The following is a 23,637-nucleotide window of genomic DNA, read 5'->3' as shown; positions in this document are numbered from 1 at the left end:
CTGAGGGCAGACAGTGATTTATGGTTTTAGATTGTGTCGTACATTCACAGCGTCCAGAATACTCCGTTGTGAATATCTATCCTGTATTTTATTACAAAGCCAAGGTCTCTGACAATTAAACCCAAAACACCCAGGAAACATCGCCTCACCTCGTAATCTGATAAAAGATTTGTGATAAGTCTGGTTAAATTTAGAACACAGATGGAAAGTGGGAAGATTAAATCAAATCCCAAGATCCTGTACTTAAACAAAGGAGACTACAATAGGATTAGGCAGGAGTTGGTTCATGTCAACTGGAAGCAAAGACTTTATGGTGGGACAGTTGACAGACAGTGGAGGAATATCAAAGAATTTTTCGAAGTGCTCAGCAAAAGCACATGTCAGTGAAAAGGAAGGACTGCTGGAAAGGGAGTAATCTGCCATGGGTGTCTAACGAAATAAGGAAGTCTATCAAAGTGAAATAGAAGGCATACAAATTGGCAAAGACACCAAGAAAAAAATTAGGAGATTACAAAAACTTCAAAGATCAACAGAGAGCTAGATGGGATTGGGGGAGAAAAGTGATGAGCAGCTATCCCCAGGGCCGGAATAGCAGTTTACACTGCTAGAGGGGAACCTATTGTGTGGGGAACATATGGCCTCTGTAATTGTTGAAGCACTTCACTGTTACCATAGAGATAATCCTGATCAAGTTACAAATCACAGCACACTCCAAAAGCTTGTACTGTCAAATAAACCTGTTGGATTATAACCTGTTGCGTGATTTATAAGTTTGTCCACCCCACCCCAACACCAGCTCCTCCATATCAGAATCCTGATAGACGGCCCCACTGAAACTGAAGCGTCTGTCAGATACTTGAGGGAGCCACGGGGCCGTGGGGGAGGGGCGTGTGTTTTAACCACAAATGCTAAACTGAACTAGACTTTCTAACTGCCGTTGCCATGGAGATAATACTGAGAGACAGTCTCTATTCGAAGTCCCAAACCACAAAGGTATAAGAATGGGAGCGGCACATCGGACAGGCGGGGAGTTACCTGATGCTGCCTGGAGGTGTTTTGCATGTACACTATCCAGGTAACTGCCATATCTCATCAATAAAGACTCAAAGAAGACCTCTTAGAGTTCTGTGCCTAGTTATTCCTATCCAGCAGGGTTCAGGAATATGAGTACACAGCAGTCAGTATTCACAGTGGAGGATACGAAGAACATGCCAGTAATTGATAAGCATACCGAGGAAGGTGAGGACTTTGAAACAACCATTATCATGAAAGAGTTAGAGCTGGGCAAGTTAATGTAGCTAAAGGTACACAAGTCTCATTGCCCTGGTGGAATACATCCCAGGGTACCAACAGACTTAGTGGGAGAAATAGCAAATACACTTAGAATTGTAGAATCCTACAGCAGGGACAGGCCCTTTGGCCCTATCTGCCCATGCCGACCAGAATGTCCATCCACGCTAACTTGGCTCATCTGCTTCTGACCCTTTGCTTTCCATGTATTTGTCCAAATGCCTTTTACCTGTTATGTGTACCCACCTCAACCACTTCCACTGGCAGCTCATTCCATATACATACCACCCTCTGTGTAAAACAGTTGCCCCTCAGCTTCCCTTTTATTCTTTCTCCTCTAACCTTAAACTGATGCCGTCCAATCCTTGGTTCCCTGGGAAAAAGACTGAGTGCATTCACCTTACCCAGGCCTCTCATGATCTTATACACTTCTGTAAATTATTCCCCCTCGGTTTCCTTTGCTCTAAACAAAAAGGTCCTCGCTTGTCCAACCTCTCCCTGTAACTCAGACCCCTGAGACCTGGCATCATCCTTGTAAATTTCTTCTGCACCTTTCCAGTTTAATAACTGAAACCTACACTGCATCCATCACATTTCCCGTGTTTCCCCACGGCGCTGGAACCGACGTGACAACGCCAATGGATTACAATCCATGATCGATAATTCACTCCGTTACAACAATCCCATTTTCATAGCTTTTTCCATGATGCAGGAATCCTTTTGTCTTTCTGGTTTCATGGTAAATTGCCCTCATACAAAACCAATCTGTGGCTTAACTGTTCCTGGGAAATGTGCCATGATTTTTTAGACTTTCAAAAACCAATGAAATTTCTCTCCACAGTCCCCGCTAACACAGACTTCACTGTCTCAGTACTTTTTCCAGTCATGCTGACAATTGAGATATTCGTCCACGAGCAGAATGCACACCTTTCCTTCCAAATGAAAAGGCCAATGATATTCAGATCGGCATGGATCCAGTAAGCATCAAAATTGAACATGAAATTCAATGTGAATTTCTCAACTACAAATCCCCCCTTTCAGTACTCTACAACAGAGAAAACAAAGTGCTGGAGATCCTCAGCAGGTCTGGCAGCATCTGAAATGGTGACAGATGCAGGAAACATTGCAGCCTTGAAGAAGTGTTTAGATGATCACACCAGGCACGTGCACTTGATGGGGGCATTGTGTTCAACAGTTTTATAACAGAGACTCTGACCCCATTTTATTCCATGTTTCTCTGAGATTCCCTCTTTTCAGAAGCAGGCAGGAGTGGGAAGCAGTGGAGAATGTAAATGATGTGTGACCTTCCTAGTGAGAGGATTCGAGTACAGGAGCAGGAATCCCTTTCTGGAAGGGCCTTGGTGAGACCACACCTGGAGTACTGCGTGTACCTTTGTTCCCCTTTCCCAAGGAAAGCTATCCTGGTTATTGAGAGAGAGGGTCACCAGCCAGAGTCCTGGGATGTGAAGATCATTAGGGGCTGCAGATGCTGGAAGTCAGAGTTTATACAATGTGGATCTGGAGAAGTGCAGCAGGTCAGGCAGCATCAGAGGGGCAGGAAAGTTGATGTTTTGGGTCAGGACACTTTGTCAGACCGGATGAATAGTCCTGACCCAAAACATGCACTTTCCAACCCCATCGTATCCATGCTGGTCATCAAGCGCCTATTTATTCTAGTCCCACGTTCTGGCACTCCGTGTAACATCTTGGTGTGATCATCTAAACACTTCTGCAAGGCTGCAATGTTTCCGGCATCTGTCACCATTTCAGATGCTGACAGACTTGCTGAGGATGTCCAGCAATTTATGTTCTTATTGCAGATTTCCACCATTTTGCTGAAGCACATAGAGTCATAGACATGTACACAGCTCCATATTTTGTTGACTCACATTTCTGAGGTGGCAGGACTGATGGCTGAAGAGGGACTCAATCCTCGTTTAATCCTCCTTTTCTTTGGCTCTCTGAGCTGCTGACTACATCACTAATATTCTACCTCCCATTCCCTGACCCGAATCTGACCCATCTAAGCCGACACTTTAGTTCCCAACCCCCTGCCAGACTAGGTAAAACCTCACCAATGGAACTGCAAAAGCCCCCATCAGATTTGTCTCAGCTCTGCCCAGGGGTAACCGGTCAGGCTGGCATAGGACTCACCCAGAAACAGTCCCAGTGCCTGAAGAATCTAAACCTTTCTCTGGTACACCATTTCCCCAGCCACACATCCAGCTGATCTACCCTCTTATTCCTCCTCTCACTAGCACATGGCACTGGGAGTAAGTCTGACCTTATTACATTTCAGGAGCTACATTTTAATGCATCTCTTCAAAGTTTGTGTGAAGATTTGTAGCTCGGGTGCTCATTATTGTGGCTCTGTTTGCCGAGCTGGAAGTTTTTGTTGCAAACGTTTCGTCCCCTGGCTAGGTGACATCCTCAGTGCTTGGGAGCCTCCTATGAAGCGCTTCTGTGGTGTTTCCTCCGGTGTTTATAGTGGCCTGTCCCTGCCGCTTCCGGTTGTCAGTTTCAGCTGTCCGCTGTAGTGGCCGACATATTGGGTCCAGGTCGATGTGTTTGTTGATGGAGTTTGTGGATGAGTGCCATGCTTCTAGGAATTCAGAACAGCCAGGGAATTCCTAGAAGCATGGCATTCATCCACAAACTCCATCAACAAACACATCGACCTGGACCCAATACACCGGCCACGACAGCGGACAGCTGGAACTGGCAACCAGAGGAAAGATCACAGAAGCGCTTCACAGGAGGCTCTCAAGCACTGAGGGTGTCACCAAGACAGGGGACGAAACATTTGCAACAAAAACTTCCAGCTCGGTTAATGCATCTCTGCTCTCCCTATATCTAGCTTTCAGGCCCTCATCCCTCTGTTTAGCGATGTCATTGGTATCTGTGTGTTCCACACCACGGGCTGTTTAACCTCCAGCTCCAGAAAGTCCTGCAGCCGCTCCATGATAGCGCGGATCCAAGCTTTATGGAGGTAACATACCATCCTGGATTCACGTCTGTGGCCACAGCAGTGCCCGTCCTAACCCTGAGCATTGAATCCCCTGTCACTATAGCCGCGTTTCCTCTCTTTCCTCCCGCTCTGTGCAGCGTAGCTCTTTGTGGTGGCATGACCCTGACTGGTGCTGATTTCCCGAGAAGCTACCCCACCCATTCCCGCCCTAATAGAATCCCAAGCGGGATACAGTATCTGTTTGAGAAGGGGATGACCACCTGGGAACTCCTGCACCCCCTTCCTGAGCCTTTTACTTGATCTGATGGTCACCCATTCCCTTTCTGCCTGTGTAGCCCTCACCTGCAGTGTGACTAACTCACTAAACATGCTGTCCATAACATTCTCAGACGCTCCACAGTGAGTCCACTCACAGCTCCAGGTCTGAAAAGCAGTTTCCCAGTAACTGCAGATGGACACACTTGCAGCACACATAGCCGTCAGGCACACTGGAACGTCCCTTATTTCCCACACTGTACAAGAGGACCACACCACGGGTCTGAGGTCTCCTATCACAACATCTCTCTACATTCATCTCGTTACTCCCATTAAGAAAATTTAAACGAGTGAGCAACCTTCCTTCACTTCAAACATGTACATGATAATAAAAAAAATCTTTACGTCAGTAGATATGTCATACTTTAAAAACTTAAATACTCCGCAGGTATCACTGAGAAATTGGTTGTTCCCATTGGGACCACGTGAATTATTGAATGGCCTGAACTAAACCTGAGTTTCAGCTTCACCTTCTCCCAGTCTCACCTCACTCTGTTTACACCCAACTCCAAAACACTCTCATTGAGCCAAGCAGCACTCTCAGTACAGCCCTGTCATTTTCAATGTCTGCTCATACCTACACTGCCCTCAGCCTCCTGTACTGTTCTAACGCATCTCAATGGGAGCTCAGGAACAGCATCTCATCTTTCAGTTCAGCCCTTTGTAACCCCAGAGTCAACATGGACTTCAGCAGTTTCTGGATGAACAGACAGTTGTCAGAATCTGGAATGTTCCACCTGAAATGGTGCTGGAATTTGAGTCCACAAGGAAATTCAATGAGAAGCTTGCAGGGAATTGGAAGTAGGGAGTTTACAGTTAACATCATGAAGTGGGTGACTGGGACTAAATCTGGCATTTGGATAAATCTGTGCTCTCTCTCAGGCCAATACCTCCTTCCACAGCTGCAGGGCCAAGAATTGAACACACACCCAAAGGGTGATTTGACCATGATCTTGAACATCTTTCTGCTTTTTGCTTGACAAAACTATTGGTGATATTTTCCCAGACTGAACAAACCTTTCTCGTTCCATAGTTAAATGCCAATGATATTCAGATCCTGATGACTCCGCTGACTGTAGAAACTTGTTTTTGAGATCCCAGTCTCAATTATTCTCAATTAATATCCTAGAAAATGAATTCGCAAAACAAAGCTCACAATCAGTGCAAGATGAATAGTGAAGGCGAACACTTCTCTTGGTATGTGTTTGATGTGTAAACACTCCTCTTGAAATCACCCCGCCCCCCCCCCCCCCCCCAAAAGAGGACATGTGCATGCGCCTTGCTGTACCTTGCCCCAAATATAGATGGCGGCCATAACCCAGGACCTCTCACTGCCTGAGGCCCAAGCCATCTTCCCCTTTGCTGCAAATGTGGGACCAGGATTTTCTAATTCAGATTAACGACCTGCACAGAGTATGACTAAACCCTCCCAGTCTACACTGATACATCTCATCCGGTTTCTGCTGCCACTCTCCCCTTTCCGCCTCCTGCAAACACCAAGGGTCATCACGGGTTCTGTGACCTTTCATCAGAACCGAAAACAGCTGGGAAAAGTAGAATCCCTATAGCGTGGAAACGGGCTCTTCGGCCCAACAATTACACACCCACCTTCCGAAGTTCATCTCACTCAGACCCATTCCCCTCCCTATTACTCTCCATTTCCCCGGACTAATGCACATCCCTGAACACTACGGGAAATTTAGCTGGGCCAATTCACTGAACCTGCACATCTTTGGACTACAGGAGATAGGGGTTAAAGGGTAAATAATAGGTGGGGATAGAGTGCAAAGAGAGACAGGAACATTTGGAAAGACAAAGGAGTGAATAACGATCTGGTGGAAGGGTGGAAAGCTGTTAGTGGAGGAGACAGGAACCTGGTAGCATCTCAGTAGCGGTGGTGGAAATGGTGACTGATGAGTTACATTGTGGCTGCAAAAAGGTCCCGGAGCTTCAAGTTGCCTGTCACTTTAACACACAAGACTGTTCCCTGTTCAACATCTCTGTCTCATGCTTACTGCGGTGTTCCAGTGAAGCTTGATACAAGCTGGCAGAACACTCCAGAACATACCAAATGGTCTCCTATTTCAAGGACTGCAATTTCCCCTCCCATGTGGTCAACAATGCCTTCCAGTGTATCTCCTCCGCTTCTCACATCACTGCCTTTGAACCCCACCCTTCCAACCCCAACAAGGATGGGATCCCCCCACTCCTCACCTTCCACCCAGATACAACACATCATCCTCTGCCATTTCCACCACCTACAATCAGACCCCACCAGAAATATGTTTCCCTCCCCTCCCCTTTCAGCATTCCACAGAGACCATTCCCTCTGTGACTTCCTCGTTAGGTCCACGCTCCCCACCAACCCATCCTCCACTCCCAGCACCTTTGCTTGCCACTGCAAGTAGTGTAAAACCTGTGCCCACACCTCCATCCAAGGCACCAAAGGATCCTCCCACATCCAGCAGAAATTTCCCTGCCCACCCAAACACCTCAACTATTGTGTCCTTTGCTCTCAATGTGGTCTCCTCTACACTGGGGAGTCAGGACGCCAAATTGTGGAATATTTCAGGGAATATTTCTGGGGCACATGCACCAACCAACCCCACCACCTTGTGGCCGACCACTTCAGCTACATCACCTCCGCCGCCACGCTGCCAAGGACATGCAAGTCCTGGGTGTCCTCCACCCCCAAATCCAAGCCACCCCACGCCTGGAGGAAGAACACCTCATCTTCCACCTTGGAACCTTTCAACCACACGGCATCAAGGTTTCCTCATCTCCTCTCCCGCACCTTATCACAGATTCAACCCTCCAACTCGGCACTGGCCTCCTGAACTGTCCCACCTGTCCACCTTCCTTCCCAATTATCCATTCCACCCTCTCACCACTACCCCATCTACATCTACCTAGTCTCTTCGTAGCTCCCTTCCCCCCAACCCCAAACACCCCTCCCTATTTATCTCTCAGCCCTCTTCCCCCAACTCCCACATTTCTGATGAAGTGCTTACATGCCCAATATGTCAATTCTCCTGCTCCTTGGATGCTGCCTGACCTGCTGTGCTTTTCCAGCGCCACACTTTAACACAAGCTGGAAGAACAACACCTCATCTCCCAGTCAGGGACCCTACAATCCTCTGGCTTCAACATCAAATTCAATAATTTTAGGTCCTGAACTCTCCCACGTCCTAGTGTCTTTGCCCCTTACCCCACACACCAGGCCTTTTTATTACATAGCCTGGCATTACACACTACCTATGGTTAGCCACTAACAGTCCCCATAAACAGCTATTCACCCTCCCCCTCAGATCGTTATCCACTCCTTTGTCCAACTGCTCCTATCTCTCTCTTTGGACTCTATCCCCCCTATCATTTACTCCTTAACCCCTACCTTCTGCATAAAAACCAACATTTTTTTCTCAGTAGCATCAGTTCCTGAGGATGTCACCGAATCCAAAATGCGAACCGATTTCACTTCACAGATGCTGCCAGATCTGCTGAGTTTTTCCAGTACTTTCAGTTGTTGTGTGTGATTTACAGCATCCACAGTTCTTTCAATTTACCCGGAGTATCTAATTCAGCTCTAGCAGACTGAAACAGTGTTTATCAACCCTCCCAGTCCACACTAACTCCATCTCTCTCCCAGTCTCTGCATTCTCTCCCACTCCCTTCACACTCAGAGTCCTCCCTCACAGTGACACTGCGCCTGCAAAGCTGATGGTCATGTGTTGGCCTGCTGGACCCACCCCTCATTCACTCCCATTGGCTGGAGGATCATGCCAACTCTCCGATTGGTCTGAAGCTGTGTCAATCAGCCAGGCCCCATTGTGACCTGAGTGGTGGGATCCTCCCAGGTGCATCAGAGGCTGAGGGGTGACCTCATAAAGGTTTATAAAATCATGAGGGGCATGGGTAGGATAAATAGACAAGGTTGTTTCCCTGGGGTGGGTGAGTCCAGAATGAGAGAGCATAGGTTTAACATGAGAGGGGAAGAATTTAAAATGGATCAGAGGGGCAATTTTTTTTCCCACCGAGGTTGGTGCGTGTATGGAATCTTCTGTCGGGAAGTGGAGGATGTTGGTACAATTATACCATTTGGCATCTGGATGGGTATATGAATAGGAAGGGTGCAGAGTGATAAGTGCCAAGTGTTGGCAAATGGGACTTAGATTAGGTTGGGATATCTGGTCAGCATGGACCAGTTTAACCAAAGGGTGTATTTTCATGCTGTACATCTCTACAGCTCTGCCCTGTGATGAGCTTCATCATTCACAGTGAATGAGGCAGTATCACAGAGCACAGGGGCTGGGAGCTATTCAGCCCATTGGGGCTGTACTCTCTCCCTCTGGAGATGGTACCAGTCAGTTCCAACTCACCTCCCATTTGGACATAGCCTTCCAAATCCTTCCTTAAAAAGTTAAATTTCAAATTTGTTTTGACAATAGCTACTGAATCGGCATTCAGCTGTCTTTCAAACTGTTCCAGATGCTCAGAACTTAGTGAGTAAAATAATCTTCACATTTTTAACCTGCATAATTTGCCAGTTACCTGAAAGTAGTTACTAAAAATTGTGACGTTAAAAATTTCTCACTCTGTCTCTCTATAAATGAAATATCCTGGAAACAAATCAACTACTGGTCAAAATCACTGCTTATCCTTCTCAGCTCCAAGGAGAATTGTCTGACCTTCTGCTAACTCTCCATAAAAGAGAAACCTATCTTAATTTTAATTTATTAGTGTCGTAGAGATGTACAACACAGAAACAAACCCTTCAGTCCAAATTGTCCATGCCGACCAGATATCCTAAATTAATCTCGTCCCATATGCCAGCACTTGGCACATAGCCTTCTAAACCTTTCCCAATCACATATCCAATGAGATGCGTTTTAAATGTTGTAACTATACCAGCGTCCACACTTTCTCTGGCAGCTTATTCCATACACGTATCACGTTCAGCTTGAAACTTTGCCCCTAATATCCCTTTTCAATCTTTTCCCTCACGCCTGTGCTTTCTAGTTTTGGACTCACCTAAACATGAATAAGACCCTGGCTGTTTACCCTATCCATGCCCCTCACGATTTTATCAACCTCTATGGTCACCCCTCAGCATCCGATTCTCCAGTGAAAACAGCTTCAGCCTATTCAGCCTCTCCCTTTAGCTCAATCCCTCAACCCTGGAAACATCTTTGCACATCTTTTCTGAATCCTTTCAAGTTTCACAATATCATTCCGATAGTGGGGAGACCAGGACTGAAAGCAGAATTCCAGATGTGACTGAATCAATGTCCTGCACAGCCGCAAAATGACGTCACAACTCCTGTACTCAATGCACTGACCGATAAAGGCAAGAATACTAAACACCTTCTTCACTACCCTGCCTATCTATGATTCCACTTTCAAGGAACTATGAACCTGCACTCCAAGATCTCTTAGTTCAGCAACACTGCCCAGGACCTTCCCATTAAGTGTAGAAGTCCGGCCCTGATTTGCTTTTCCAAAATGCAGAACCTCACATTTATCAAAATTAAACTTCATCTGCCACTCCTCAGCCCATTTGATCGGAGTCTCATTGTACTCTGAAGTAACTTTACTGTCCACTGCACCTCAAATTTTGGTGTCTACTGTAAACTTACTAACCATAGCTCCTATATTCACATGGAAATCATTGATATAAATGACAAAAAGCAGTGGACCCAGCACCCAGCCTGACAGCATTTTGCTCACCACAGGCTTCCAGTCCTAAAAGCACCCTCCACCAAGACACTGACTGCTCAGCAAGGTTAGAGCTCATGGAATACAGGGAGAACTAGCCAATTGGGATCCAGAACTGGCTCAAAGGCAGAAGACAGAGGGTGGTGGTGGAGGGTTGTTTTTCAGACTGGAGGCCTGTGACCAGTGGAGTGCCACAAGGGTCAGTGCTGGATCCACTACTTTTCATCATTTATATGAATGACTTGGATGTGAACATAGCAGGCATAGTTAGTGAGATGAAACCAAAGTTGGAGGTGTAGTGGACAGTGAAAACAATTACCTCAGAGTACAACGGGATCTTGATCAGATGAGTGAATGGGCTGAGGAGTGGCATTTGGGGAAATCAAATCTTAGCAGGACTTATACACTTAATGGTAAGGTCCTGAGGAGTGTTACTGAACAAAGAGACCTTGGAGTGCGGGTTCATAGCTCCTTCAAAGTGTAGCCAAGGTAGATAGGATAGTGAAGGCGGCATATGGTTAGAACATTAAGTACAGGAGTTGGGAGGTCATGTTGTGGCTGTACAGGGCATTGGTGAGGCCACTATTGGAATATTGCGTACAAATCTGGTCTCCTTCCTATCGGAAGGATGTTGTGAAACTTGAAAGGGTTCAGAAAAGATTTACAAGAAAGTTACCAGGATTGGAGGATTTGAGCTCAGCTGGGGGTTGAATAGATTTTGAATAGACTGGGGCTATTTTCCCTGGAGCGTCGGAAGCTGAGAGGTGAGCTTATAGAGGTATTTAAAATCATGAGGGGCATGGATAGGATAAATAGACAAAGTCTCTTCCCTGGGGTGGTGGATCCCAGCACTAGAGGGCATAGGTTTAGGGTGAGAGGGGAAAGACTTTAAAAAGACTTGTGGGGCAACGTTTTCACAGAGGGTGGTACGTGTATGGAATGAGTTGCCAGAGGAAGTGGTGGAAGTTGGACGAATGCAACATTTATAAGGCATCTTGATGGGTATATGAATAGGAAGGATATGGGCCGGGTGCAGGCAGGTGGGACTACATTGCGTTGGGATATCTGGTCAGCATGTACTGGTTGGACCGAAGGGTCTCTGCTTGTGTGTTGTACATCTATGACTCTTTGATCTTCCAAACAATGTTGTATCCAAATAGCTAGTTCCGCCTGTATTCTATGGTGTTGAACTTGCTAACCAGTCTGTTATGTGGAACCTTGTGTCTTTCTCAAGTCCAAGTTAATGACTTCCATGCACAAAGCCATGCTGACTATCCCTAATCTTTTCTTGCCTTTCCAATGACATGTAAATCCTGTCCCTGAGAATCCCTTCCAACAACTTGCCTGCCACTGACTTCAGGCTCACCGGTCTATAGTTCCCTGGCTTTTCCTTACTACCTTTCTCAAATAATGATTTGGAGATGCCAGTGTTGGACTGGGGTGTACAAAGTTAGAAATCACACAACACCAGGTTATAGTCCAAACGTTTTAATTGGAAGCACACTTCCAAATAAACCTGTTTGACTATAACCTGGTGTGTGATTTTTAACTTTCTCAAATAATGGCACCCATCTTCCATCACCTTGTCTGTGGCAATCGATGATACAAATATCTCAGTGAGGGGCCCAGCAATCACTTCCCTGGCTTCCCACAAAGTTCTGGGATACACCTGCTCAGATTCCTGGGATTTATCCACCTTTCTGCTTTTTAAGACATCCAGTAGCTCCTCCACTGTAATATGAACAATTGCCAAATTATCACTATTTATTTCTCCAAACTCTCTAGCTTCCATATCATTTTTCAGTAAAAACTGATGTGAAATACTTACAGAATCTCTCCCACCGCCTGCGGTTCCATAGACAGCCTTACTGATTTTTGAGGGTTGCTATTCTCTGCCTGGTTACTCTTTTGTCCAGCCATCCCTTTCCCTGGAAATAACCTCCCGCAAACAAATTTTGCAAGTTCTTACCTTGTGCCATCGAAATTGTCCAATTTAGAAGGCTACCTATTAGATCTGGTCTATTATTTTCTGTAACTATTTTAAAGCTAGTAGAATTATCAGAGAATCCAGACAGCATGGAAGCGGGCCATTCAGCCCATCACATCCACACTGAACATCAGAGCCTTCTACCCTACCCCTATAATGTTGCAATTCCAATGAGCAATCCACCTGGCCAGCACATCCCTGAACACTATGGGCAATTCAGCCTGGATAACCCACCCATCCTACACATCTTTGGACAGTGGGAGGAAACCAGAGCAACCAGACGAAACCCAAGCAGACAACCACAACAAGGTGATCATCCCTTTCTTATTTCCCAATTCTATCCAAGTAACTTCACTGGAAATATTCCCAATATCCTCCCTGAGCACAACCATAAAGGTATCCCTAATCCAAAACGCCATTCTGCCTCCTCTCGTCCCCCTTTCTATCCTTTCCATTGCACCCTAGAACATTAAGCTGCCAGTCCTATCCATCACTGAGCCACGTTTCTGTAATATCCATGACATCCCAGTCCCATGTTCAAAACCATATCCTCAGCTCATCTGCCTTCCCTGACGGGCCTCTTGCACTGAAATAAATGCAGTGAAACTGCTCTGTCCCACCTCGTTCTGTGCCTTGCCCTTGCCTGCCTTGACTGTCTAACTTCTCAACTGTACCAGGCTCAGACATACCTCTTCTCTCACTATCCCTTTAGGTTTACCCCCCACTCCCTCACTGGTTTAATGCCTCCTGAGTAGCACTAGCAAATCTCCCTGCCTGGATATTAGACACCTTCCAATTCAGGTACAATCCATCCTTCTTATGCACGTCAATTCTAACCCAGCAGAGATTCCAATGATCCAAACATGGCAATCCTTCTCCCCTGCACCAGATCCTTAGCCACACATTCATCTGCTCTATCCTGCTGTTCCTACTCTCACTAGCATGCGGCACAAAGAGTAATCCAGATATTACTACCCACGAAGACCTACTTTTTATCCTCCAGGATAATTTGCTATATTCTCTCGTCAGAACCTCATCCTTTCCTCTTCCGATGTCATTGGTACGAATGTATAATGAGCTCCCACTGATCATACTCCCTTTTGAGAATACTCTGCTCCCTCTCCGAGACATCCTTGTCCCTGGCACCAGGGAGGTACCACCCATTCTGATGTCTCACTGTCAGCTGCAGAAACGGCAGTCTGTGCCCTATACCAGAGAATCTGCTATCACCATCGATCACCAGGAACCTCATATACCTCACATTACATTGGAGCCAGTCTCTGTACCAGTACCTTGCTTGTCAGTGCGATATGCCCCTGAGAGGGTGACCTCCGACGCTTTCCGAAACAGTGTACTTGTTTGAGATCAATCAGCCGGGCCCCATTGTGAGGTAAGTGGTGGGATCCTCTCTCTCTCTCTGCCCTGGGATGAGCTTCATCATTCACAGTGAATGGGGCAGTATCACAGAGCACAGGGGCTGGGGCTATTCAGCCCATTGGGACTGTACTCTCTCCCTCTGGAGATGCTGCAAATCTGTCCCAACTCCCCTCTCACTTGCCCAAATCCCACTAAGTCCTTCCTTAAAAAGTAAAATTATAAATCTGTTTGAGAACACCTGCTGAATCTGTGTCCAGCTGCCGTTCAGCCTATTCCAGGTGTGCAGAACTTACTGAGTGAAATAATGTTCCCATTTTCACTCTGCTTTATTTGCCAGTTACCTGAAAGTAGTTACGAAAAATTGTGATCGTGCTAACAATTCCTCTCTCTCTGCAAATCAATTGTTTGGAAACAAATCTGCACCTGGTCCAAATCACTGCTTAACCGTCTCAGCTCCAAGGACAATTATCTGTGCTTCTGCTAGCTCTCCACAAAAGAGGAACGCATCTTAATTTATTAGTGTCATAGAGATGGACAGCACAGAAACAGACCTTCGGTCTAATTCGTTCATGCTGACTCGGAATCCTAAACTACTGGAGTCCCATTTGCCAGCTATTGGGCCCTATCTCTCAAAACCCATCCCATTCACGGATGCCTTTCAAATGTTGTAACTGTATCAGTCTCCACTACTTCATCTGGCAGCTCATTCACACACACACCACACACAGCTTGAAAACGTTGCCCCTTGGATCCCTTTTAAATCTTTGCCCTCTCAACTTAAGCCCATTTGCTCTTGTTTTGGACCCACCTCACCTGGGGGGGGGGGAAAGACCCTGGCTGTTCACCGTATCCATGCCCCTCACGATTTATAAATCTCCATAAAGTCACCTCTGTCTTTGACTCTTCAGGGAAAATAGCCCCAGTCTCTCCCTGTAGCCCAAATCCTCCAACCCTGGCAAAGTCTTTGTCAATCTTGTCTGAACTCTTTCAAGATTCAGAACATCCTTCCCAGAACAGGGGATTTTGAACTTAAAACAGAATTCCTGAAATGGCTTAATCAATGTCCTGTCCAGCCACAATATGATGTCCCAGCTTCTGTATTCAATGCATCGACCAATAAATATAAGCATACCAAACACCACCTTCACTAGTCCGCCTATCTGCGACTCTACTTTCAACGAACAATGAATCTGAACGCCATGGTCTCTTTGTTCAGCAATACTGCGAAGGACTTTACCATTACGTGTATAAGTCCTGCCCTGATTTGCCTTTCCAAAATACAATAGCTCACATTTATCTAAATTGAACTCAGTCTGCCATTTTTCGTTCCATCTGAACAAGATCCTGTTGTATTCTGAACTAACCTTCTTCGCTGTCCACTACACCTCCAATTTTGGTGTCTTCTGTAAACCCACTGACTATATCTCATATATTCACATCCAAGTCATTTATTTGAGGACCGAATATCCATTCCTGCAGGACAATGCTGCTCATACGCCTCCAGTCGCAAAGCAACCCTCCATCACCACCCTCTGCCTCCTACCTTCAAGCCAGTTTTGTATCCAAATGGCTCGTTCTCCCAACATTTTATGTTATCTAACCTTGCTAACCAGTCTGCTTTGTGGAACATCGTTCAGTGTCCATATAGACAACGTCCACAGTCTGCCTTCATCAATCATCTTTGTCACATCTTCAAAAAAATTCAATCAAGTTAGAAAGAGAGAATTACTCACACAAAGTCATGTTGACTATCCTTAATCTTTCCTGGTCTTTCCAAATACATGTAAATCCTATCCCTCAGAATCCCTTCCAATAACTTGCCTACCACTGACTTCAGGCTGCCTGTTCTCTTGTTCCCTGGCCTTTCCTTACCACCTTTTTAAAATAACAACACTTGTCTTCCAGCACCTCACCTGTCACAAACGATGATATAAATACCTCAGGGAGGGGCACTGCTTTCCTAGCTTTCCACAAATTTCTGGGATACACCTGATCAGGACCCAGGGATTTATCCACCTTGATGCCATTTAAGACATCCAGTATCACATCCTCTGTAACATGGACACTTTTCAAGTTATCACTGTTGTTAACTATCAAGTTCTCCAAACTCTTCAGAAAAGAGTAGCATAGTATCTCTCCCACCTCCTGTTGTTCCACAGATGGCCTTCTTGATCTTTAAGAAGTTGTATTCTTTGTCTGTTTTTTCTTTTATCCTTGATATATTTGTAGAATCGCTTTGGATTCTACTTAAACCATTTCCTTGAGATATTTCATGTTCCCTTTTTGCTCATCTGATTTCCCTTGAGTATATTCCTGTAAAAACATGAACCTGTACTCCCAATTCCTCCGCCTCTGCCATATCTGCTCACAGTAGAAGCAATTCTACTCCAGGACATCCCAGAAAGGATTCCTATTTCAAGGACTGCATTTCCCTCCCACGTGATCAAAAATTCCCTCCAATGCATATCCTCCACTTCCCGTACCTCCACCTTCCCCCCACCCCTCCAACCACAATAAGAATATAATCCACCGGTCCTCACCTGCCACCCCACGAATCTCCAGATACAGCGCATTAACCTCTGCAATTTCCGCTACCTACAGTCAGACCCCACCACCAGGGATATATTTCCCTCCCCAGCCCTTTCTATGTTCCACAGAGACCATGGGATATTTGGTGCTGATGTGCTGCCCCACGGATACCTCAGTCACTCACCCTGCCCAATGGTCTAGTGATACTATCGCTAGATGGATAATCCAGACAACCAGATAACGTTCTGGGGCCTCGAGTTTGGATCCTGTCACAGCAGACAGTGGAATGTGAATTCAATAAAAATGTGGAAGTAAGAATTTATTAAAGACCATGAATCCATTGTTGATTGTTGCAAAAAAAAAAACCCATGAGATTCACTAATATCCTTCAGGGAAGGAATCTGCCATCCTTACCTGGTCTGACCTACATGTGACTCCAGACCAACAGCAACGTGGTTGAATCTTAACTGCCCTTGAGGCCCAGCCAGTGACACCCTCATCCTGTGAGTGAAGTTAAAAAGGTCAAGTCTTGTATACAATCATACTATTCTTACAGATAAGTGATCTGTTAGTAAATTTACTTCTCAATTCCCGGCTGACTATTTATTTCTCAGTTCCACCTGCACAACTTGCCTGGATGTACTTCCAGGAATATCCTCCTGAAGCCCAGCCATAATGTTATCCCTCATCAAAACCATCTCACCCCCCTGCTCTGTTGCCCCCTTTCTATCCTTGCTATAGCATCTATACCTTGGAACATTAAGCTGCTGGTCCTAACCATTCCTAAGTCATACCTCTGTAATTGCTGTAATATCCCAGTGCCATGTTCAAAACCATACCCTGAGCTCCTCTGCCCGACCTATCGGGCCTCCTGCATTGAAATAAATGCAGTGTAACTGCTCAGTCCGACCTCATTCTGTGCCTTGCCCTTGCCTGCCTTGACTGTTTGACGCCTGAACTGTACCAGCCTCAGACTTGGCTCTTTCCTCACTCTCTCTTTGAGTATACCTCCATTCCTTCACTGGTTTAATGCCTCCTGAATAGCACTAGCAACTCTTCCCTTTCAGTGCAGGTACAATCCATCCTTCTGATGGAGGTCAATTCTACCCCACAAGAGATTCGAATGATCCAACAATGTGAACTCTTCTATTCCTATGTCATTGATACCAATAAACAACAGCCTCCCCTCAAAATGGTTATTCTCCCCTTTAAGAATATTCTGCTCCCTCTCTGTGACATCCTTGTACAAAAATTACACATCCGAATAATAAACCTTACACTCATCAGGTCATCATAAAAGGATTACATGACACATTGAAGGTTTGGGGAGACCTTTTGAGAGAATGTGATGATTCAAAGGAGAATTTTTAAGCAGCAAAAGGGATTGATCTGGAACGCAATACTCACAATGCGAATATCCAGGTCCTGATGTACTGAGTAATTCAGAGTTTGGCAGAACATTTACTGAGATTACCATCTGAATGTCCACCTGTAATATCCTGTAATACAAGTTTATAAAATCTGTCACTCTCCGTTCAAGTTAGAAACCCACACCATCCCCTCCTCCTGGCGCAGGATTACTGTACATAGTTACAACAGGTCATCAGGAAGGGGAATGGAGTGTTTTGTTCAGAGGGTTTTCAGTATGAGAGTTTGGAGTATATACCCGAGAGTAACGTGAGGAAGTGGTGGTGAGACCACCATATCTGGAGTAAAGTGAGCAGTTTTGGTCCCTTTAGATAAGGAAATGTGTCACTTTATTGGAGGCATTTCAGGGAAGATTCACTCGTAGAAAGTGCGGACTGCAGATGCTGGAGATCAGAGCTGAAAAATGTGTTGCTGGAAAAGCGCAGCAGGTCAGGCAGCATCCAAGCAGAAGGAGAATCAACGTTTTGGGCATAAGCTGAAGGGCTTATGCCCGAAACATTGATTCTCCTGCTCCTTGGATGCTGCCTGACCTGCTGTGCTTTTCCAGCAACACATTTTTCAGCAGGGAAGATTCACTGGGATGATCCCTGGTTTGGAGAGATTATCTTTTAAATAAAGGCTGAACAGGTTGGGACTCTACTCACTGGATTTTGGAGAAAGAGAGGTGATCTCATTGAGACAGATGGGATTCTTAAGGGGTTTGACAGGATAAATACTGAGTGGATGTTTCCGAGTGTTAATACTGAAAAGGGAGTCTGGAACCAGATTCTGGGTCAGTCGCGGAATCAAGGGTTCTGCTTCAGATTCGTCAAGTTTAAGGCGACACAGAGGCAGATAAGGGGTTTCAGTAGCAATGGAGCTGGGGTGAGGTGGAGACAAACAATGTTTAAGAGATTGGAATTCCCTGGTGTTTGGGATTGTGCAGATGTCTGATCAGAAGGTCACCTTAGGGTCAAATATAACAGCAATATTGTGAAGAACGTATTTCTGCCTCAGACAGTTAGCAGGGAGAGGGAGAGGCTCAGCAGTAAGAGAAAGGAGTTTGGAATAACAACTGAAGGCAATGGGTTTAACCGTTACAATGTTTCATTGGAGGAAACTGCAGCTAATCAAGTAGTGGGAATGTGATAAGCAGTTTGGTAACTGAGTAACAGTGGAACAATGGAGAGGTATGGTGGGGAGGGAGAGCTGGGCAGTGTCAATGTACATGTGAAAACTAACATGGTGCTTTTTCACAATGTCAACTCCTGGCAGTATGTCGGTGAGATACAGGAGAGAGCAAGGATAGATACTGGAGGGACACCAAATGCAAGGAATTCAGAAAGGAAAGAGAGAGTGGAAATGGAGCAGGATTTTCCAAAAACCGTGAGGTCAAAAGGAAGTTTTTCAAAGAAGGGGAGAGAAGGGCATAACCAGAAAAGACAGACAGCCAGAACAAGGAACAATATCTGTGAATCGGTGAGGAGGAAGAGGAGACAGAGTGTTGGAAAGTCTGTGATTTAGCAAGCTTTGGGTAAATTGTAAAGATGAGCTCTGATAAGGCTTAACAAGAGACTGGAGAAAGATGTAGGTTTAGGACAAAAACCAGGAACACCACGTGAGGCAGTTTGGCTCGGTGGGCTAGTGGGAGGGAGGGAAGCAGCAGATCGGATTATCTCAGTCATGGTGACAGAGAAACTCCATGTGCTCCTCACTCATGTTATTGGAGGGGAGGATAGAGGAGACAGGATGATGGACAGTGTTTTACAAAGAAACAAATCCAGGGTTAGTGATATTTAAAATGAGTGAACAAACCTGACGTGTTTAGCTTTTATCCAGAATATTAAAACAAACGACTGAAGTCCTGGTTCGAATCCCATCTTGGCAGATGGTGGAATCTGAATTCACGAAAAAATAACTAGAATTAGGAATCTCCTGATTTCCATGAAACCATTGTCAATGGTAAAAAAAATCCTGCCAACCTGACAGCGGCCCAGCCAGCTACTCACTGTACTAATCACTGCAAAGTCTCAATACAGGAATGAAACTGGATGGACCATGAGGCATCTAACAAGGCACCAGAAATTACAACCACAGAATCAGCCCTCTCGATGGTGCAACGTCCTCCTCACTAACATATGGTTTTTGATGCCAAAATGTGGAGAGCTGTACCTCAGACTAGTCAAGAAGCAGCCTGACATAGTCATATTCACGGAATCATCCCTTACAGACAATGACCAGACACCACTTTCACCATCCTAGATATCGAGAGTGTGGTGCTGGAAAAGCACACCAGATCAGACTGATGAAGGGCTGAGGCTCAAAACGTCGATTCTCCTGCTCCTCTGATGCTGCCTGACTGTTGTGCTTTTCCAGCACCACACTATCGACTCTGACCTCCAGCATCTGCAGTCTTCAATTTCTCTTAAAATCTCTGGATATGTCCTGTCCCACCGGCAGCACAGACCAGACAGAGGTGGTGGCACAGTGGTGTACAGACAGGGAGGATTCGCCCTGGGAGTCTCATGGCTCCTGCTGATTACCATTTACCGTCCTCCCTTGGCTGATGGATCAGTTCTCCTTCGTGTTGAACAACATTTGGAGGAAGCACTGAGGCAACAAAATGGTGTCAAACATACTCTGGGTACAGGATTTCAATGTCCACAATCGAGACTAGCTCTGCAACAGAATTACTGACTGAGCTGGCCAGGTCCTAAAGGATATAGCTGCTCAACTGAGTCTGCAGCGGGTGGTGAGGGAACCAACAAGGAAAAAAACATACTTGATCTCATTGTTATGAATTGACCAGCTGCAGATACATCTGGCCATGACAGTATCGGTAAGAACGACCATCACATGTTCCTTTTGGAGACAATGCCTTGCCTTAAAGTTGAGAAAACCTCCGCTGTGTTGAGTGGCACTATCACCGTTCTAAATGGGACAGACTTCAAAGAGATGTAGAATCTCAAATAGGGTATCTCTAAGGTACTGTGGGACATCAACAGCAGCACAACTGTACTCCAGCACAATCTGTAATCTCATGGGTTTGTAAATCCTGCTCTCACCCATCACAATGGACAGGAAAGGAGGGCTTGCCAAGAGCAGCACCAGGCATACCTAAAAATGAAGTGCTAATCTGGTGAAGCTATCAAACGGAACTACCTGCATATCAAACAGCATCAGCAGCAAGCAACAGAGCTAAGTGATCCAACATCCAATGGAACAGATCGGAGCTCTGCAGTTCTGCCACATCCAGTTGTGAACGGTGATGGACAATTAAACAACTCACTGGGGGAAGCATCACAGAAATCCCCACCCTTACTGATGGAGGGGCCTCACATACCCATGTACCAGATAAGATGACAGCATTTGCAGCAATCTGCAGCCAGAAGTGCAAAGTGGGATGATCCATCTCAGCCTTCTCCAGTGGTTTCTAACATCACAGATGTGAGTTTTAAGCCAGTTCGATTCAGTTTGAATCACATCAAGAAATGGTTAAGTAGTGTAAAGGCTACGGGCCCTGTCAATATTCTGGCAATAATACTGATAGCTTGTGCTCCAGAACTTGCCACCCACCGAGCCACGTACCGCTCCAGCACTGGCATCTACCGACAATGTGGAACATTGCCCAGGGATGTTCAACACAAAAACACAGGGCAATCCAACCCAGGCAATTTCCCTCTATCAGTCCTCACTCGATCAGCAGTAAAGTGATGGAAGATGTCATCACCAGGGCTACCAAGCAGCAGCTGCTCTGCAACAGTCAGCTGAGCGACACTCACTTTAGGCTCCACCAGGGCCAATGAGCTCACGATTGTGTCACCGCCCTCATTCACAACCTGACAACCAGCTGAATCCCAGAGGTGAGGTGAGGGTGATAGCTCAGCCCCACTCCAAGATCACTATTTCGAGCTGATTTCACCCTTGTCTCAACACAATGTGATGAAAGTATATGAGCTATCTCTAGACTTCATTATCCAAACTCACTCCCTGGCCAGCTTCCCACATTCAACCTCCCTGTAATCTCAAGAACATCTAAATATCTGCTTGTTGATTCATCAAAAGTCTCCTATTCATAAGCAACAACATAGAGTCATAGAGATGTACAGCATGGAAACAGACCCTTCGGTCCAACCCATCCATGCCAAACAGATATCCCAACCCAATCTCGTCTCACCTGCCAGCATGTGGCCAATATCCCTCAATTTAAATTTCTCACACTTGATTTAATTCCTGGCTGTGATAATCCCTAGCTCCCTGCACCACACACACTTTGAGACCTCGACAACCCATTTTCTTTGAGACTCCCAACAATTTGTTAATTCATTACTTCATCTGTGTGGCTGTTTCTACAGTTGCTGAAGCAGCATGGTCTGAAATTCGCAACCAAAATCTCACAGCTCTGTTTTCCACCTTTAAGACATCCCTCAAAACCTACTTTTGGTCACCTGACCTAATATCTCCATCTCTGGCCTTATGTCTAAAGTTCTCAATAGTATTTTTGTGAAATTATAAGCATGATAATAAAAATACAAACTGTTGTTGATTTGACATTATTTTCAAATCATCACTGTTGCTGTAATGAATAATCTGTAATGTCTCTTACCCAACCTCATTGTAGGAGCACCTTCACCACACAAACTGCAGCTGTCCAAGTAAGTCAAACATCACCCTCTCCACAAGCAACAGGGCTTTGGCATTAATCACTGGTATCTGTGGAAGGAGAAACACAGTTGATGTTTCATGGAGTGCAAAATGGATTACAGGGAATGAAAATGGTGCAGAATTTGATAGTCAGAAATGGAAGGAAAATACACTTGCTTTTTGGAAAAAAGAATTCTTGACTGTCAAAAATATTCAAGAAAAAAGTAATCTGATAATCTAGCAGCACATGGTCAGGGGCTGGGCCACAGCGAAAAACTCATTTGCAAAGGTCTATAAAAGTAATAATACAGTAGTAAACAGACCAAAAATACACCCATGGTTCGAGACTGAGGAAGCCAGATATTGACAAAGTGGTGATGAGGGAGCCCAGAGGTGAATCAGAGCAGTATTGGCTGCTATGATCACAATGACTCTATACCAGAGAAAGGCTGCACATGCGCCTGGCTGCACCTTGCCCCCTACAAAGATGGCGGCGGTGCACGTGTCCAGTGAATCATTGTCCCGAATAAAGATGGCGGCGCTCACTCAGGCCTGCAGCCGCGCTGAGGCAATTCCCCGTTTACTGCAAACACGGGACTGGGACGTTCAAATTTGTGTTTTCCGACGTACACAATTTGTTTGTAAAACCTCTCCGCTCATGGCAACACAGTTTTTCTCCCATTTCCCTGTTTATTTCTTTCCTTACCGTATCCTTTCTTTCCCGAGCCTTCATTACAACGACTCTGCGCCGCGCGCGAGTGATCACATGGTTTAGTTTAGCTCCGCCCAACATTCACTTTGATTGGTTGGAGGACCAACATCCCGCTAGGTCATCCAGCTCCGCCCACCGTCCTTTCATTGGTCCGGTGCTGACATCAATCACCCGGAGTCCCTTTGTTGGCGAGAACATGCGCAGTGTGTCCTCCTTCAGCTGATATGTTGGGTAAAGTGATGGGAAGTGTTTACTGAGGGTAAGAATTCCCTTTGTGTGAGCTCTGCAGTAGATTTCCTTTATTCATGGAGGGGATTGCCTTCCTACTCATGACTGTATAGCTGTGATTGATGAATCAATGCCTTCTGAATCAGTACATAAACACCCCATTTTCACTCCTTTACACAACATCTGAGATCTTAAGCACATTGTATCACGCTCTTCTTTGGAAACAAAAAAAACATGAAATAGAGCCTCAAGGAATCGGTGCAGGAGTAGGGCATTCATTCCCTTCAGCTTGTTCCCCCATTCTATCAGATCATGGCTTGGCCAACCCAGACCTCAATACCTCTTTTATGCTTGATCTGCATAGCCCTCAACTGCTCAATATTTCAAAAATCTATTTGCCCTTTTTTAAAATAATTTGAGATAGAATCATAGATTCCCTACTATGTGGAAACAGGTCCTTCAGCCCAA

General features: G+C 45.6%; 1 long non-coding RNA gene across 2 annotated transcripts in view; it reads right to left on the bottom strand.

The window, feature by feature from the left end:
• The window catches only part of LOC148134022 (uncharacterized), a 28,352-nt gene extending 5,384 nt beyond the window's left edge, over positions 1-22,968 (bottom strand). The window contains exons 1-6 of one of the 2 annotated variants that reach the window (XR_015755960.1): positions 22,936-22,968; positions 22,192-22,298; positions 19,401-19,483; positions 17,586-17,677; positions 16,593-16,679; positions 5,591-5,698 (exon numbers count right to left, since the gene is read on the bottom strand). This is a non-coding gene — a long non-coding RNA (uncharacterized LOC148134022). The remainder of the gene's footprint in view (positions 1-5,590; positions 5,699-16,592; positions 16,680-17,585; positions 17,678-19,400; positions 19,484-22,191; positions 22,299-22,935) is intronic. The other variant, XR_015755961.1, reaches the window with a different exon arrangement.
• Positions 22,969-23,637: the final 669 nt, after the last annotated feature.

This window comes from Chiloscyllium plagiosum, unplaced genomic scaffold, assembly GCF_037043375.1.
Source record: "Chiloscyllium plagiosum isolate Xiang-an unplaced genomic scaffold, Cpla_swu_hap1 HiC_scaffold_117, whole genome shotgun sequence".
Classification (NCBI taxonomy): Eukaryota; Metazoa; Chordata; class Chondrichthyes; order Orectolobiformes; family Hemiscylliidae; genus Chiloscyllium; species Chiloscyllium plagiosum.
The sequence above is the reverse complement of the archived record's forward strand: the minus strand, read 5'-3'. Positions and strand labels throughout refer to the sequence as shown.